The sequence below is a fragment of the Nycticebus coucang genome, chromosome 21 (assembly GCF_027406575.1).
Source record: "Nycticebus coucang isolate mNycCou1 chromosome 21, mNycCou1.pri, whole genome shotgun sequence".
Lineage (NCBI taxonomy): Eukaryota > Metazoa > Chordata > Mammalia > Primates > Lorisidae > Nycticebus > Nycticebus coucang.
In genome coordinates, this window is record NC_069800.1 from 3661613 (window position 1) to 3676513 (window position 14901).

Below are 14901 nucleotides of genomic sequence, written 5' to 3' on the forward strand. Positions count from 1 at the left end.
GTGTGTGAAGATATTCTTTAGATTTATTGAGACTCCTTCAGTTCTTCATTTAGTGATAGCATTTTAGCCAGGTGATAGAGAAAATAAAGCAGAATCTGGAAACTAGTACGCTGTTGTCAACCTGTTTTATTTTCTTTTATCTGTATTGGCAAAAAACTTATAAGTAAGGATGGCAACATTTCTTTTTATATTTGCCTTAAGAATATGTCAAGTATTTTCCCTGATATTCCAAAGGTATTGTGATTATCCAGATATTCCATGGAGCATTATAAAAGTCCCTTTCATTGATGAGATTATGCTAATTCCTAGTGAGCACAAAGTAGAAAACACTCTAAATGATCCACTAAAGTGCACATCTGACATAGTCAAAGATAATCCCTGAGTATAATAAAGTACATGTCTGATGGAGTCAAAGGTAATACAAAATTAAAACAGATATCTAGACATTAGCTTGACACATTAATTAAGTTGCCAAGTCTCTTGCATTTTGCATTATGTTTTAATATTACTTCTGTGGTAAGAAAAGTTGATGAACCTTGCACTGTCCACTATGAAAAAAGAGGTGCTTTTTGGATCTCGATGGCAAAATATATCACATTTCAAATAACCTATAGGCTGCAAGTTTCAAAAGGTAGTTTGAACAGAGAAAAAGAAACGTATTCACCTGGTCCAGCTTTAGTGCTATTTTTACTACCATAGTACTGAGTGATGGAATAGACTCATTATTTCAGGCATGTAACATGTGGCAGAAGGAGATGTTCTATGCAGCCTCTGTCAAGCTCCCAAAGTAATATTCAGGATAATCATGATAAAAACAATAGCATTCATCTTCTATTATTCAACCATCAAAGTACTTACGATGTCCCAGATAAGCCAGGAAAATTTTTGAATTTTGAGATGGGCAAATAGTTTGGTTGCTAAACGTCCTCTTTAGCACACCTTTCTGTGGTTTTCTCTGCTTTTTATTGACTTTGAGCCACTTTGCAATGTTGTAAATTGGAAAAAAACTGATAACAATGTAAATGATGCTTGTCCATAGAAATGCAAAGGAATTGTGTCTTGTGAAATGTAATTGACTATTACCCTGAGGGCAGACCATTTTTACATTTATTTGAAAATTCATTTCATAATACTTATTGCCCATATAGTTCTAATTTTTTCAATTCTCCTTTAAACTTGTAACATCTTTCTAGTTCCTTTGTTAATTGATGAATTAAATAAAGCCCTTGATATGTGTTCATTTTATATTTGTATAAGATTCATGATTTTACATTTTGTAAAAAGTACCCATTTATAAATATTATAACATGCTCAAAATGAAACAGGTCTACCCAAGGTTCAAAGTAAACATGGGAATCTCTAAACACAAATCTTAATGCTATTGCTTAGCTATAAATTCCTAGAGCTGCAGTACACAACTTCTGGGCTGTGAACTGGTACTGGTCCCTAGCCTCTTAGGAACTGGGCCACATGGCAGGAGACAAGCAGTGAGCAAAAGAGCAAAGCTTCATCTGTATTGACAGCCACTCCCTATCCTTTCATCATTGCCTGAGCTCTGCCTCCTGTCAGATACCTCCCTCCCGCTGGGAATTTCCCATCTGCAAACTGTCTTTTTTTTAGACAGAATCTCACTTTCTTGCCCTCTGTAAAGTGCTATGGCATCATAACTCACAGCAACCTCAGAATCCTGGGCTCAAGTAATCCTCCTGCCTCAGCCTCCTGCCCCTGCCTCGAACTACAGGCACCTGCCACAACACCCAACTATTTTTAGAGACGGGGTCTTGTTCTTGTTCAGGCTAGTCTGGAACCCGTGATCTCAGGGCAGTCCACCGGCCTCAGCCTCCCAGAGTGCTAGGATTACAGGCATGAGTCCCTGCGCCCAGGAGGGAAAGCTGTCTTTCATAAAACTGGTCACTGGTGCCAAAAAGGTTGGAGACCACTGTCCTAGAGTGTCTTCTCACTTCAGAGATTTCTTTTGTTTATTGAGATATCATTCAGACAGGCATAGTGTTCAGTGGTTTTTGTAGTATATTCACAACATTGTATAATCATCACCACAACTCCAGCATGTCTTTGTCACCCAGAAGGAAAGCCCAGACCTATTAACAGCCCCTCTATACTCCCACGCCTTCCCCTGGCAACCACCTTCTACTTTCTGTCTGTATATATGGACTGCTTCTGGACATTTCAGTTTAAATGTAATCATATATGATTCTTTTGTATCTGGCTCTATCACTAAGCACGATGTCTTCCAATTTAATCCATGTTGCTGTCTTTCTCAGTACTCCATTCCTTTTTATAGCCGAATGGTGTTCCTCTGAATGGGTAGACGTTTTTATTTATTCATCTGTTGGACCTTTGAGTTGTTCAGTTTTTGGCTGTCATGAACATTCATGCTCATGTTTTTTTTTTTTTTGTTGTTGATATATGTTTTAAACTCTGTTGTGTGTAAATCCGGGGGTGAAATTCCAGGTCATATGGTAACTCTGGTGTTTCACTTTTTAAGGAGTTGCCAAAATGTTTTTTCAAAGTAGCTGATTTCTCTCTTTTCCCATTTGAAGCCAAGAACATTTCATTCTCCGCTGGCCCAAACAGCCTCAGCAGATTGGACTCACTCATCAAGAAGTGAGAAATAAGAACTGTGGGAATTAGTCTGAAGGGCACTTATGGTCTTTCTACCCACTTTTAATTACACTGCACATTGCCTTAAACTGGCCTAATTTTTCACCATCATGCAGATAAGGGTGTTGTTAGTGCTCCAGTGGGATAAAGATGACTTGGCTTTTGTCTAGGCCAACTGTACCTGTCACTCATTAGAGACAGACTTGCAGGTCCAGAGATAGTAGGATCACAGGCAGTACAGGGCCACCAAGTTATGAGGGAACCTGTGGCTTTTGAAAGCCCAGTGTTCTTTCCACAGCTTCCTGTCTATAAACAATAAAAGTACGAAAGCCCATTGTCAGATAATTGTACTAGTATACAATCACCGCTAGCACATAGCACTTAACACTTTGAAAAAGAAGTACAAATAGGTCAAGTAACTTGCTCAAGGTCATACATCATATAGGTGGGAAAGCCAGAATCTCAGCCTAAGTCTACTGGTTCTAGAAGTCCTTCTCTTACCTCTTGGATATGCAGCCTCTTGATTTTCATTATTTTGTTACTTCTGCCTTGTCATAACCAATACACATTTGAGTTGTGTTTCTATATCCAAAACTGGCAAGCCATTAATTTATACACAAATAAACTAGTTTTCCCATGAAAAAGAAAATATCTGAAGCTAAATACAAAAAAAAAAAATGTTGTGAAAATTACAGTTTGCAATACTTTAGAGCATGATGCAGAACTGGCAGTGTCTGTATGCAGACAAACAGATATTTGCTTAATAAGTCTTTCTTTCTTGAATGACAAGATTTGGTTTTGGACCTCACATTGAGGCACTTTGTTGCATCAATAGCTGTTCCTTGAAATTAACTGATAACTTCTAAGAATTAAGCTTTACTGTCCAGCCCCTTTTCAGACTGCAGTCTGTACATGCCACCTACAGGCATGCATAAAAGACACGCGCTTTCTCCAGAGCAGCCTGCGGGATTGCTTAACTATCTGTCAACCCAGGCAGAGCAGAAATCATGGCAGAGGTAAGGGAGGTGGTTAGTATAAAACCCGGCAACACTGAGAGAGAGCTGGGAACTAGTGCGGTGACTGAACTGAGGGAAAAAATGGAAGCACAACCACATTAAGTGAAGGGCTGGGAACCAGAAGAGTGTGTCACTTGCAAACTGGACACAGAGGTTGTTTTTTTATGAAAGCCAAACCATATGCGCACTGGTAAACAATTAGAACACAGCAGAGATTCTTCTACAAAGATAAACTGGGAAACAAACCACGGATTCTAACAAAACACTACACGTTCCGCAGCAAGACTCTCCCTGCCCAAATCCAACAGACACCACTGTTTTGTTTCTGGTGCTTGTATAATATGCCTTTTGCATCTAAAATAGCAGAACAAAACAATCTGCAATTCCATCTCAAGCAAGCCTATAATGGAAGTAGCTGGTGGCTAAAACTCTCCTCATGTTCCCAGTCCCTACTTTAAGGCCAGAGCTTCAAAGCGTCCTAAGGGAAGACCCCAAAGAAAGAAGGAAGAACTCTCTCCAGCCTCAGTACTTCATTATTATACATGTGCTTCCTGTCTAATCTCATCCACCTGAACAGTCTTGTTGGTGGGCTACAGAGTAACTCAACTACTATCAAATTTTCACTGTAAACTTTTCACTTAGGAAAAAAAGATTCTACCTTCCCCTTGGCCACTACTTCAACATTCTGTTGAACTTCAACTCAGCAGATGGTCTAGCATATAACAAGGATATGGATTCTGCTGAGCCTTGTGGCATATGGCAGTAGTCCCTGCATTTTGGAGGCTGATGCAGGAGGATCACTCAAGTGCAGGAGTTTGAGATCAGCATGGGCAACCCAGCAAGATCTACAACAGATAGATAGATAGATAGAAAATATATGGATTCTGCAGTCAGGCAAACAATCCTGGATTTAAATCCCAGGTCTACTATCAGTGTGTCTTTAGGCAGCTAACTCAACCTCTGTTTCTTCATTCATTAAAAAAAGTGGGGGGAATGAGACTTAAATTACTTTCCTATCTCCTAGTACAGAATAAATGGGGATAAAATATACTCAGCCACCTGACCCAGAAAAGGTAATTGTAAATGTCACTTACATTTCCTTCTCCTTATAATTTATACAAAAATGCAAAAACTCAGAAGCACTCACTCTCTTAATTCTTTATTCATTCATCAAACTTCTACCATGTGCCAGAAACAGAACTTCATAAATCAAATGTGATTGTCTCTGTTCCTGTGGAACCAGAGTCAAAGGAAAGAGGGCAGAAATGAAATAGCTCATCAATGAATGAATACATAAATTTGGTTAAATTCATGGGACAGGGAGGGGGTGGAGGATGAATTAAGAGCTCTGTTAGGGCAAAAGAAAGTCAAGTTAAATTCAAAGTACTAAGTGTGACCTTAGAAGCCATATCAGGTGGGTGAGCTTGACTCTGGTATCCACAAGGGGCAAGTTTTTGTAATTCTCTGTGCCTCCCTTTTCTGGTCTATGACATGGATATGACATAGTTTTTTTTTGGGTTACTGTGACATGTAGAGCAATATCCTTCCCTGGCATTCCCCCTCATCTCCTCTGTTTAAACCCCCCCTCCCCCAGCACAGGCTTTCTGAGATGTCTAGATTTCCATTTAGCCTCTAGAACTCATCCTGAATTGGAGGTCATCCAGGGTTCTGAAAGTCCTTCAGGCCATTCCAGAAATAAAGACCTGTAGGGTAAAACCTGACTAGCTGAAACATGCTGAACAAACTACCTAAAACACCTTGTAAGTGATGCACAGGCCACATTGATAAGCAGAAAACCAGCACCTCCAGTCCGTGTATCTCTCACGGGGGAAGTCGGTTAGAATAGTTACTAGGCGGGGCGGTGCCTGTGGCTCAGTCGGTGAGGTGCCGGCCCCATATACCGAGGGTGGCGGGTTCAAACCCGGCCCCGGCCAAACTGCAACCAAAAAATAGCCGGGTGTTGTGGCGGGCGCCTGTAGTCCCAGCTACTCGGGAGGCTGAGGCAAGAGAATCGCTTAAGCCCAGGAGTTGGAGGTTGCTGTGAGCTGTGTGAGGCCACGGCACTCTACCGAGGGCCGTAAAGTGAGACTCTGTCTCTACAAAAAAAAAAAAAAAAAAGAATAGTTACTAGGCTTCTGAGCAGCAGCTCACCCCCAGAGCTTTAGAGAACACAGCCTTTGCTTTCTCAATGGGCCACCTGGAAACCTACCTCCTACATGTGGTTCAGCTGAGGCAGCAGGCTTTTGACAGGAGACAGATCAGCGCAGTAAAGAAAGGACCAAAATGTCCATGGTCTGGAAACCTTATATCAGCCACATACCTGGTGTCCCTCTACCCCGTAGGAGGAATGTGCAAAGGCAAATTGTTGCTCAGGTAGGCTTTCCAGACTCCTTCAGCCAGGGAGCTCAGGCAGTCTGTCCTGAGCATTTGAATCTGAAAGTAAAATATTAAGGAAAAGTACTGAAAAGACATGTCACATAAATTCCTCTCCCCTTCCAAACATAAAACACATCTTAAAACTTAGTTTTAATGATGAACACAAGACGTACTTAAACTAATAAGCAATGTTAACAATAAGAATAATGAGAGTTACTTCTTAGCCTGACGTTCTGGAGGAGACTGCCCCTTTGCAGGTGGCGCCATGAGTGCCTGGGCAGATAGGTGGCTCTTCACAAGCAGGTGGGATGCTAACACCTCGCAGCCGGGTCGCGATGGAAATTGCCGGGCTGTGGATGGCTAGGGTCGGACCCGCCAGGAGGCGCCAGAGACGCGGCTGCGGGCTGAGCAAACGCGGGCCGGGAGAGCGACTGTCCAGTGCCAGGGATCCGCAAGTTCTCCGCCCCTGCCAGGGTCTGGGAACTGCAAACAGAAAGTCGCATCCCACCCCAGAATGTTCAGATTTTGCTGGATGATCAGAATCACGCTGGTTAGAAACCACTAAAATTTTGCTAAAGAAAATCTCCCAGGAGAGGACCTGGAATCTGAATTTAACCCGGGGATATTTATAGGGTCGGGAGATTGACAATGGGTTCGCCCATTTTTTGTCCACGCGCCTCCCACCACGCCCCGCATTGGTAAAGAATCCGCACCCCCAATTTCCTCCCCAGATGTTCTCAAGAGGGTCCTCAGAGCAGAAAATGCGGGAGCCTTTTCGCTTCCTTGAAATGCTCCCTCCTGCAAGGTGGCCACTGATTAGAAGCGTCGCTGCTCTTTGCCAGTTTCCCACTGAGGGGCAGCCTGGTCCTTCGCTCTGCTCTTTCCGCAAAGCAGCAGCCCGCAGTGTGGATTCTAGCTAATGCCAGCTGCAGCCTGGTTAATACCAGCGCTTCTAGAAAGCGAAGCTTGGGTGCAGAGAAAGATGGCTCCTTAGGAGGAATGGGGCAGTAGCAGGGCCTGGGACTTTAGATGGAAGAAGCTGCTAGCCCCAGTTCCTTGTTTCACTTAGGGTTCAGAACTGAGAATCCACGCTGCTTGAGGATAATACGAGGGCACTGGAGGACAGAATTCCCAGCCCCCGGTGTCTCATCCTTGATTGGGTAATCAGGCAGGACTTCAGAACTGATGCGGAGCACCTGAGCTCTGCCGACCCCTGGGAACCTGCAGCCTCACCTGACACCTTTGGAGGCAGCCTGGTGTTGGGAATGAGACTGGCTTCTACACAAGTGGGGGTTCCCACAGTATCGCCCTTTCTGACTGACCTGTGCCATTTGCACAGACTCTCTCAGAGGTTTAGAGGAGGCTAAGCTCTATAGAATGAGAAAATCTATGCGTCTCTAAAGCAATGTTTTTCAACCTTTTTAATCTCATGGCACACTTAAATTATGTCGATCAAAAAGGACTGTGTTTTGAACTTCTTTGGAAAATAATGTAATGATCTTCAAATATTTTTGCAGTTGAAAATCACTGCTTTAGTGCCTTCTGCATTTACCATGTCTTATTTTGACAACCTGTTAATAGGTCCGACTTCTGTGTTATTTCATGCATAGCTTATAATAAGTAAGGAGCAGGTTGTTCTCTATTAATCTAAAGTATACTTCCTCCAGTTCAAACTTCTGAATCATGAATTATTGCTAAAAGGGAGGGAGCTGAGATGACTGGGACCAAGTGAACAGACCACAACATGTCCTTTAAGATAATAAATGTCTTACATAAGTAAGGGACTCACCATCAAATAAGTGTGTAAAATAGTTGATTAAATGTATTTCTTTAATGCAGGACTTTTTTTCCAGAAACTTTAGCAAGTAAATATGTGCCATGACTCTCCAAGTTAAAGCTCCAATGCACAGTATTCTCACATTTATTTCTTCTGAGACTTTTTTTCTACAGTGACTTGTAGAGCAACTATTCTGCAGAGCATGCTTTGGAAACCTCCCAGAGAAGTTTCTGTAAGCCACAACGGTACAGAGCTTTGGGGCACTTCTGTTTTTTCAACGTGACAAGGTAGATTTGGGCTGCCTTATTCAAGAGGAGGATGGGAGCGGCCTTCTCAAACAAAGGAGAAAGAATTGATTCAGTAGGGAGGACACACTTACGTTTCAGAGACTTGGCATTCTTTTAGTTATTTCACCTTCACAACCACTCTCAGATATCAGTTATCCCCATTTTACAGACAAAGAAATGGGCACTTATGAATTTCTCAAATAGCACATCCAACCTCTCATAGCCGAGAAGTAACAGGGCTGATTTTTGGAGCAAGATCTTCTTTACTGCAGAAACCAAGCCCAGTATTGGAGACCGCAGCAGGGGTTGGGGGACAAGAATTGATTTTGTTTTTGTGATCACCTGAGTAGTGAAAAATGAAGACTGGGAGAATAAGGTAGTAGTCAGTATTCAGTCAGTCAGCAGAAGAAAACCCCCAGGGTTGGGATTTGATGTTGGGTTGGAGATAATCCTTCCAAAAGATGCATGGTCAGGAAAAATTGGGAAATTTGTTTTGCTAGGAGATGAGTTAAAAATACAGGTATACCTCAAACATATTATGGGCTCAGATCTCAGGTGATTGCAGTAATGCAAATTACAAGAAAGCAAGTCACACAAATGTGTGGGTTTCCCAGTGCAAATGAAAGTTATGTTTATATTATACTGTAGTCTATTAAGTGTGCAATAGTATTATGTTCAAGAAAACAACATACATACCTTAATTAAAAATCCTTTATTGTCAAAAAGTGCTAACAATCATCTGAGCCTTCAGCAGGTCATAATCTTTTTGCTGATTGAGGATCCTGCTTCAATGTTGATGGCTGACTGAATGACAGGGGTGCTAGCTGCTGATGGTGGAGGTGGCTGTGGAAATTTCATAGACAACAATACATTTTGCTGCATCTGTTGACTTTTCCCTTTACAAAACATTTATCTGTTTGATAGTATTTTACCCACAGTGGAATTTCTTTCAAAATTCTCTCAAATCCTGACACTGCTTTATCAACTAAGTTTACATAATCCTTTTAACAATGTTCACTGCACCTTCACTAGCAGTTCTATCTCAAGGATGCACTTTCCTTGCTCATTATTAAGAAGCCTCCTACTCAGCTGTTCATGTTTTATCATGAGATTACAGCAATTCAGCATATAGTTAGGCTCCAATTCCAATTCTGATTTTCTTGCTATTACCAGTTTCTTACTACATTAAAAATTAAACCTCTCAAGTCATCCATGAGGGTTGAAATCAACTTGTTCAAAACTCCTGTTAATATTGCTGTTTTGATACCTTCTCATGAATCATCAATTTTTTCTTATTATTATTATTTTTTTTTGTAGAGGCAGAGTTTCATTCTGTGGCCCTCGGTAGAGTAGCGTGGCCTCACCCAGCTCACAGCAACCTCCAACGCCTGGGCTTAAGTGATTCTCTTGCCTCAGTCTCCTGAGTAGCTGGGACTACAGGAGAATCATCAATGTTTTTAATGGCATCTAGACTAGTGAATACGTTCCAGAAGATTTACAATTTGCTTTCCCCAGATCCATCAGAAGAATCACTACATAAGGTAGTACAGCTGGGACTACAGGTGCGCGCCACAATGCCTGGCTATTTTTTTGTTGCAGCTCGGCCGGGGCTGGGTTTGAACCCACCACCCTCGGTATATGGGGCCGGCGCCCTGCTCACTGAGCCACAGGACCCGCCCCCGTTCTCTTCCATTCTTAACAAAAGCTTCCCCCCGCCACACATACAACTCTCCAGATACAGTGAAACCAGGTGTGGGAGAATGATATTTAACTAAATCGAATTAGGCTGGGCGACCGTGAGGTGGCTCAGGCCCGTAATCGTAGCACTTTGGGAGGTCTAGGTGGGCGGATCGCTTCAGCTCACTGAGTTGAGCTCCCGAAAATTTGTTTGTTTCTTTGTTTTCCAGTTCTGGCGGAGTCCGGGCTTGAACCAACACCCACGGTATACTATGGGGCCGGCGCCCTGCTCCTTGAGCCACGGACTGCGCCCACTCACACGCACACGCGTTTCTGAACTGAGCAACCCCACCCACCCACCCACCCCCGCTGAGGCCGCAGACCCTGACCTCTTGTGGGCCTCCAATTGGCAGCGGAGCGTGCCGGTCCTGCGTTTCTGCAGGTTGCTGACTTGTTGTGACTGCGTGGCCAAAGGCACCACTTTCGGGGTTTCTTTTTTCTTCTTTCTTCCCTTGTTTCTCTCTTTCTCTCTTTCCACATCTCACACGTGTGCTCGAACACATCATCATGACGCTTATGAACTACTAAAGGAGATGCTGCGACACGCATCCCTCCCTCCTTCCCTCCCTCTCCCCTTTCTTTCTCTCCTTCCCTGGTAACATCCCCCCCAGGCACCCGCACCTGCATATGAAACACCTGAGCTAGCGAGGAATGAGCACCCCGTGTTCTCTTGCCAGGCAGGCAGGCATGCATGACATGTGCTCCACGTGGGTGTTAGGTAACTTCGGTCTCCCCAGTGCCCCGCCGATGACCAGACGTCCGTGGCCGACCTCAGACCGGGGATCTTGTCACCTTAGCGCCTGTCGGTCCACCAGATGTCTCTTCTGCGTGCTTTGGCGTACTCAGTCCAGCAGGTGGCGGCCGTGTATAAGTTCTGGTCCCCCTGAGGCTCGGAGCCTCGCCTAGCCCCTCCAAACCCCGTGTTCCTGCTTTCGTGTTCGTCTGCTCTCTCTATCTCCCTCTCTCTCTCTCCCTCTCCCCCTCCCTTTCTCCCAGCTCTCTCTCTCTACCCCCCTCATTCTCTCTCTCCCTTTATTCTGAAACGGTTCTTCTGACACTATGCACTGCTTGCCTCCTGTGTAACTACTAGAGCTGAGGAGCGAGCGGGGCAGCGTGTGAGCCTAGGGGGTGTGTCATTTCTATCAAAAAAAAAAAAAAACAACTCTTGTTCATTCACGTCTATACAACCAGCTAGGACAATATATGTCTGTGGGATTATATAATTATTGATTCATAGATTTTTTTTGCCCATACACTCTCAGTCCACCTTCCGTAGGAAGAGCGGGCTCTCGCCATTCACAAGTCACAGCACACTGGAATTCTTGAGCTCCAGGGATGCTTCTGCTTCAGATTCCCGAACAGCTGGGACTATGGTGGGGAGGGGGCGGTCGTCTCCTGTCTCTACCGGCCTCGGCCTCCCAGAATGCTAGCATTAGAGTGGAGATCAACCGCCCCCGGCCCCGTAACTTCTTTGTGTCTGTATGCAGCATTTCCGCGAAGGACAGATCCGTCCTCTCAAAGCCCAGTGGGGAGGCGGTGCGGGGAAGGGCGGGGACAGATCCTAGGCGTTCTTCCCTTCAACCTCGGCTCTCGGGTCAGGTCAGGTCAGCGCCTCAGTGTTTGGCTACCTAGCTCTCCTGTAAAACGGAACAGATCAGAAAGAAAGGTCGAAAACTTAACTGAGGGGCGGCGCCTGTGGCTCAGTCTGTAAGGCGCCTGCCCCATATAACGAGGGTGGCAGATTCAAACCCGGCCCCGGCTGAACTGCAACCAAAAAATTGCTGGGCCTTGTGGCGGGCGTCTGTAGTCCCAGCTACTCGGGAGGCTGAGGCAAGAGAATCGCTTAAGCCCAGGAGTTGGAGGGTGCTGTGAGCTGTGTGATGCCATGGCACTGGACCCGAGGGTTATAAAGTGACACTCTGTCTCAACAAACAAACAAACAAACAAACAAACGAAACTTAACTGACGACTGGTGTTTTTCTCTGGACTGGAAAGCGGGTGTCGGGGAAGAGGTAGGGTTTCTGTTCCAGGAACTGTGCTACGTGACCATTTACTTCTTTATTTGATGGATTTTAATATTTATTTATTTATTTTTTCGTTCATTTGATTTTGTTTCTTTTTCTTGGTGAGGCAGACTCTCACTGAGTCACCCTCCGTAGATTGCTTTGGTGTGCTGTCACAGCTCACAAGAACCTCCAACTCCTGGGCATTAAGGATTCTCTGGCCTCAGCTTCCCAAGTACCTGGGACTGCATGAGCCAGCCACAACGCCGGGGTATTTTTGCTTTGTTGCAGTTGTCATTGTTGTTTAGCTTGTCAGGCAGGGCTGGAATCCGCCACCCTCCTGACTGGTGCCTTAACCAGTGTGCTATGCACCACCCCCCCACCCCACCCCAGCCTATTTATTCATCTATTTATTTTTTTAATATTTTCCTTCTTTTGCGGTGTTTGACTGGGGCCCGCTTTCAACCCGCCACCTCCAGTACATGGGGCCGGTGCCCTACCCCTCTGAGCCACAGGCAATGAACAACTTTTACTCTTGGATTTTCCTTCCTTCCTTCCTTCCTTCCTTCCTTCCTTCCTTCCTTCCTTCCTTCCTGCCTGCCTGCCTTCCTTCCTTCCTTCCTTCCGTCCCATCCTTTGTCCCTCCCTTTCTCCCTATCTTCCTTCCATCCTTCTTTCTCGTTCATTTCCTTTCCAGTTTTTGGCCGGGGCTTGGTTTGACCCCGCCACCTCCCGCATATGCGGGAGGGTTGGGCGGGGGTGCCCGCAGGCGAACCCTTTCAACTAAACGATTTTGAGGAGGGGACAGTTTTTCTCGCCACCCACCACCTCTGTATATGGGGCCGGCACACTACTCGATTCACCCACAGGCGCCACCCTTGAACTTCTATTCTTTTTCTTTTCTGTAGAGACAGAGTTTCACTCTATTGCCCTCGGTACAGTGCCGCGGTGTCACACAGCTCACAGCAACCTCCAACTCCTGGACTTAGGCGATTCTCCAGCCTCAGCCTGCCGAGTAGTTGGGACTACAGGCGCCCGCCACAACGCCCGGCTATTTTTTGTTGCAGTTCGGCCGGGGCTGGGTTTGAACCCACCACCCTCGGTATATGGTGCCGGCGCCCTGCACACGTTGCCACAGGACACGCCCCCGTTCTCTTCCACTCTTAACAATAGCTTCCCCCCGCCACACATAGAACTCTCCAGATACAGTGAAACCACGTGTGGGAGAATGATATTTAACTAAATCGAATTAGGCTGGGCGACTTGAGGTTGCTCAAGCCTGTAATCGGAGCACTTTGGGAGGTCTAGGTGGGCGGATCGCTTCAGCTCACTGAGTTGAGCTACCGAAAATTTGTTTGTTTTTTGTTTTCCAGTTCTGGCGGACTCCGGGCTTGAACCAACACCCACGGTATAATATGGGGCCGGCGCCCTACTCCTTGAGCCACGGACTGCGCCCACTCAAACGCACACGCGTTTCTGAACTCAGCAACCCCTCCCACCCACCCACCCCGCTGAGGCGCCATACCCTGACCTCTTGTGGGCCTCCAATTGGCTGGGGAGCGTGCTGGTCCTACATTTCTGCAGGTTGCTGACTTGTTGTGACTGCGTGGCCAAAGGCACCACTTTCGGGGTTTCTTTTTTCTTCTTTCTTCCCTTGTTTCTCTCTTTCTCTCTTTCCACATTTCACACGTGTGCTCGAACACATGATCATGACGCTTAGGAACTACTAAAGGAGATGCTGCGACACGCATCCCTCCCTCCTTCCCTCCCTCTCTCCTTTCTTTCTCTCCTTTCCTGGTAATATCCCCCCCCCCCAGGCACCCGCACCTGCATATGAAACACCTGAGCTAGCGAAGAATGAGCACCCCATGTTCTCTTGCCAGGCAGGCAGGCATGCATGACATGTGCTCCACGTGGGTGGTAGTTATCTTCGATCTCCCCAGTGCCCCGCCGATGACCAGACGTCCGTGGCCGACCTTAGACCGGGGATCTTGTCACCTTAGCGCCTGTCGATCCACCAGATGTCTCTTCTGCATGCTTTGGAGTACTCAGTCCAGCAGGTGGCGGCCGTGTATAAGTTCTGGTCCCCCTGAGGCTCGGAACCTCGCCTAGCCCCTCCAAACCCCGTGTTCCTGCTTTCCTGTTCGTCTGCTCTCTCTATCTCCCTCTCTCTCCCTCTCCCCCTCCCTTTCTCCCAGCTCTCTCTCTCTCTACCCCCCTCATTCTCTCTCTCCCTTTATTCTGAAACGGTTCTTCTGACCATATATACTGCTTGCCTCCTGTGTAACTACTAGAGCTAAGGAGCGAACTGGGCAGCGTGTGAGCCTAGGGGGTGTGTCATTTCGATCAAAAAAAAAAAAAAACAAAACTCTTCTTCATTCACGTCTACACAACCAGCTAGGACAATATATGTCTGTGGGATTATATAATTATTTATTCATAGATTTTTTTTGCCCATACACTGTCAGTCCACCTTCCATAGGAAGAGCGGGCTCTCGCCATTCACAAGTCACAGCACACTGGAATTCTTGAGCTCCAGGGATGCTTCTGCTTCAGATTCCCGAACAGCTGGGACTATGGTGGGGTGTGGGGCGGTCGTCTCCTGTCTCCACCGTCCTCGGCCTCCCAGAATGCGAGCATTAGAGTGGAGATCAACCGCCCCCGGCCCCGTAACTTCTTTGTGTCTGTATGCAGCTGTTCCGCGAAGGACAGATCCGTCCTCTCAAAGCCCAGTGGGGAGGCGGTGCGGGGAAGGGCGGGGACAGATCCTAGGCGTTCTTCCCTTCAACCTCGGCTCTCGGGTCAGGTCAGGTCAGCGCCTCAGTGTTTGGCTACCTAGCTCTCCTGTAAAACGGAACAGATCAGAAAGAAAGGTCGAAAACTTAACTGAGGGGCGGCGCCTGTGGCTCAGTCTGTAAGGCGCCTGCCCCATATAACGAGGGTGGCGGATTCAAACCCGGCCCTGGCTGAACTGCAACCCAAAAATTGCTGGGCGTTCTGGCGGGCGACTGTAGTCCCAGCTACTCGGGAGGCTGAGGCAAGAGAATCGCTTAAGCCCAGGAGTTCGAGGTTGCTGTGAGCTG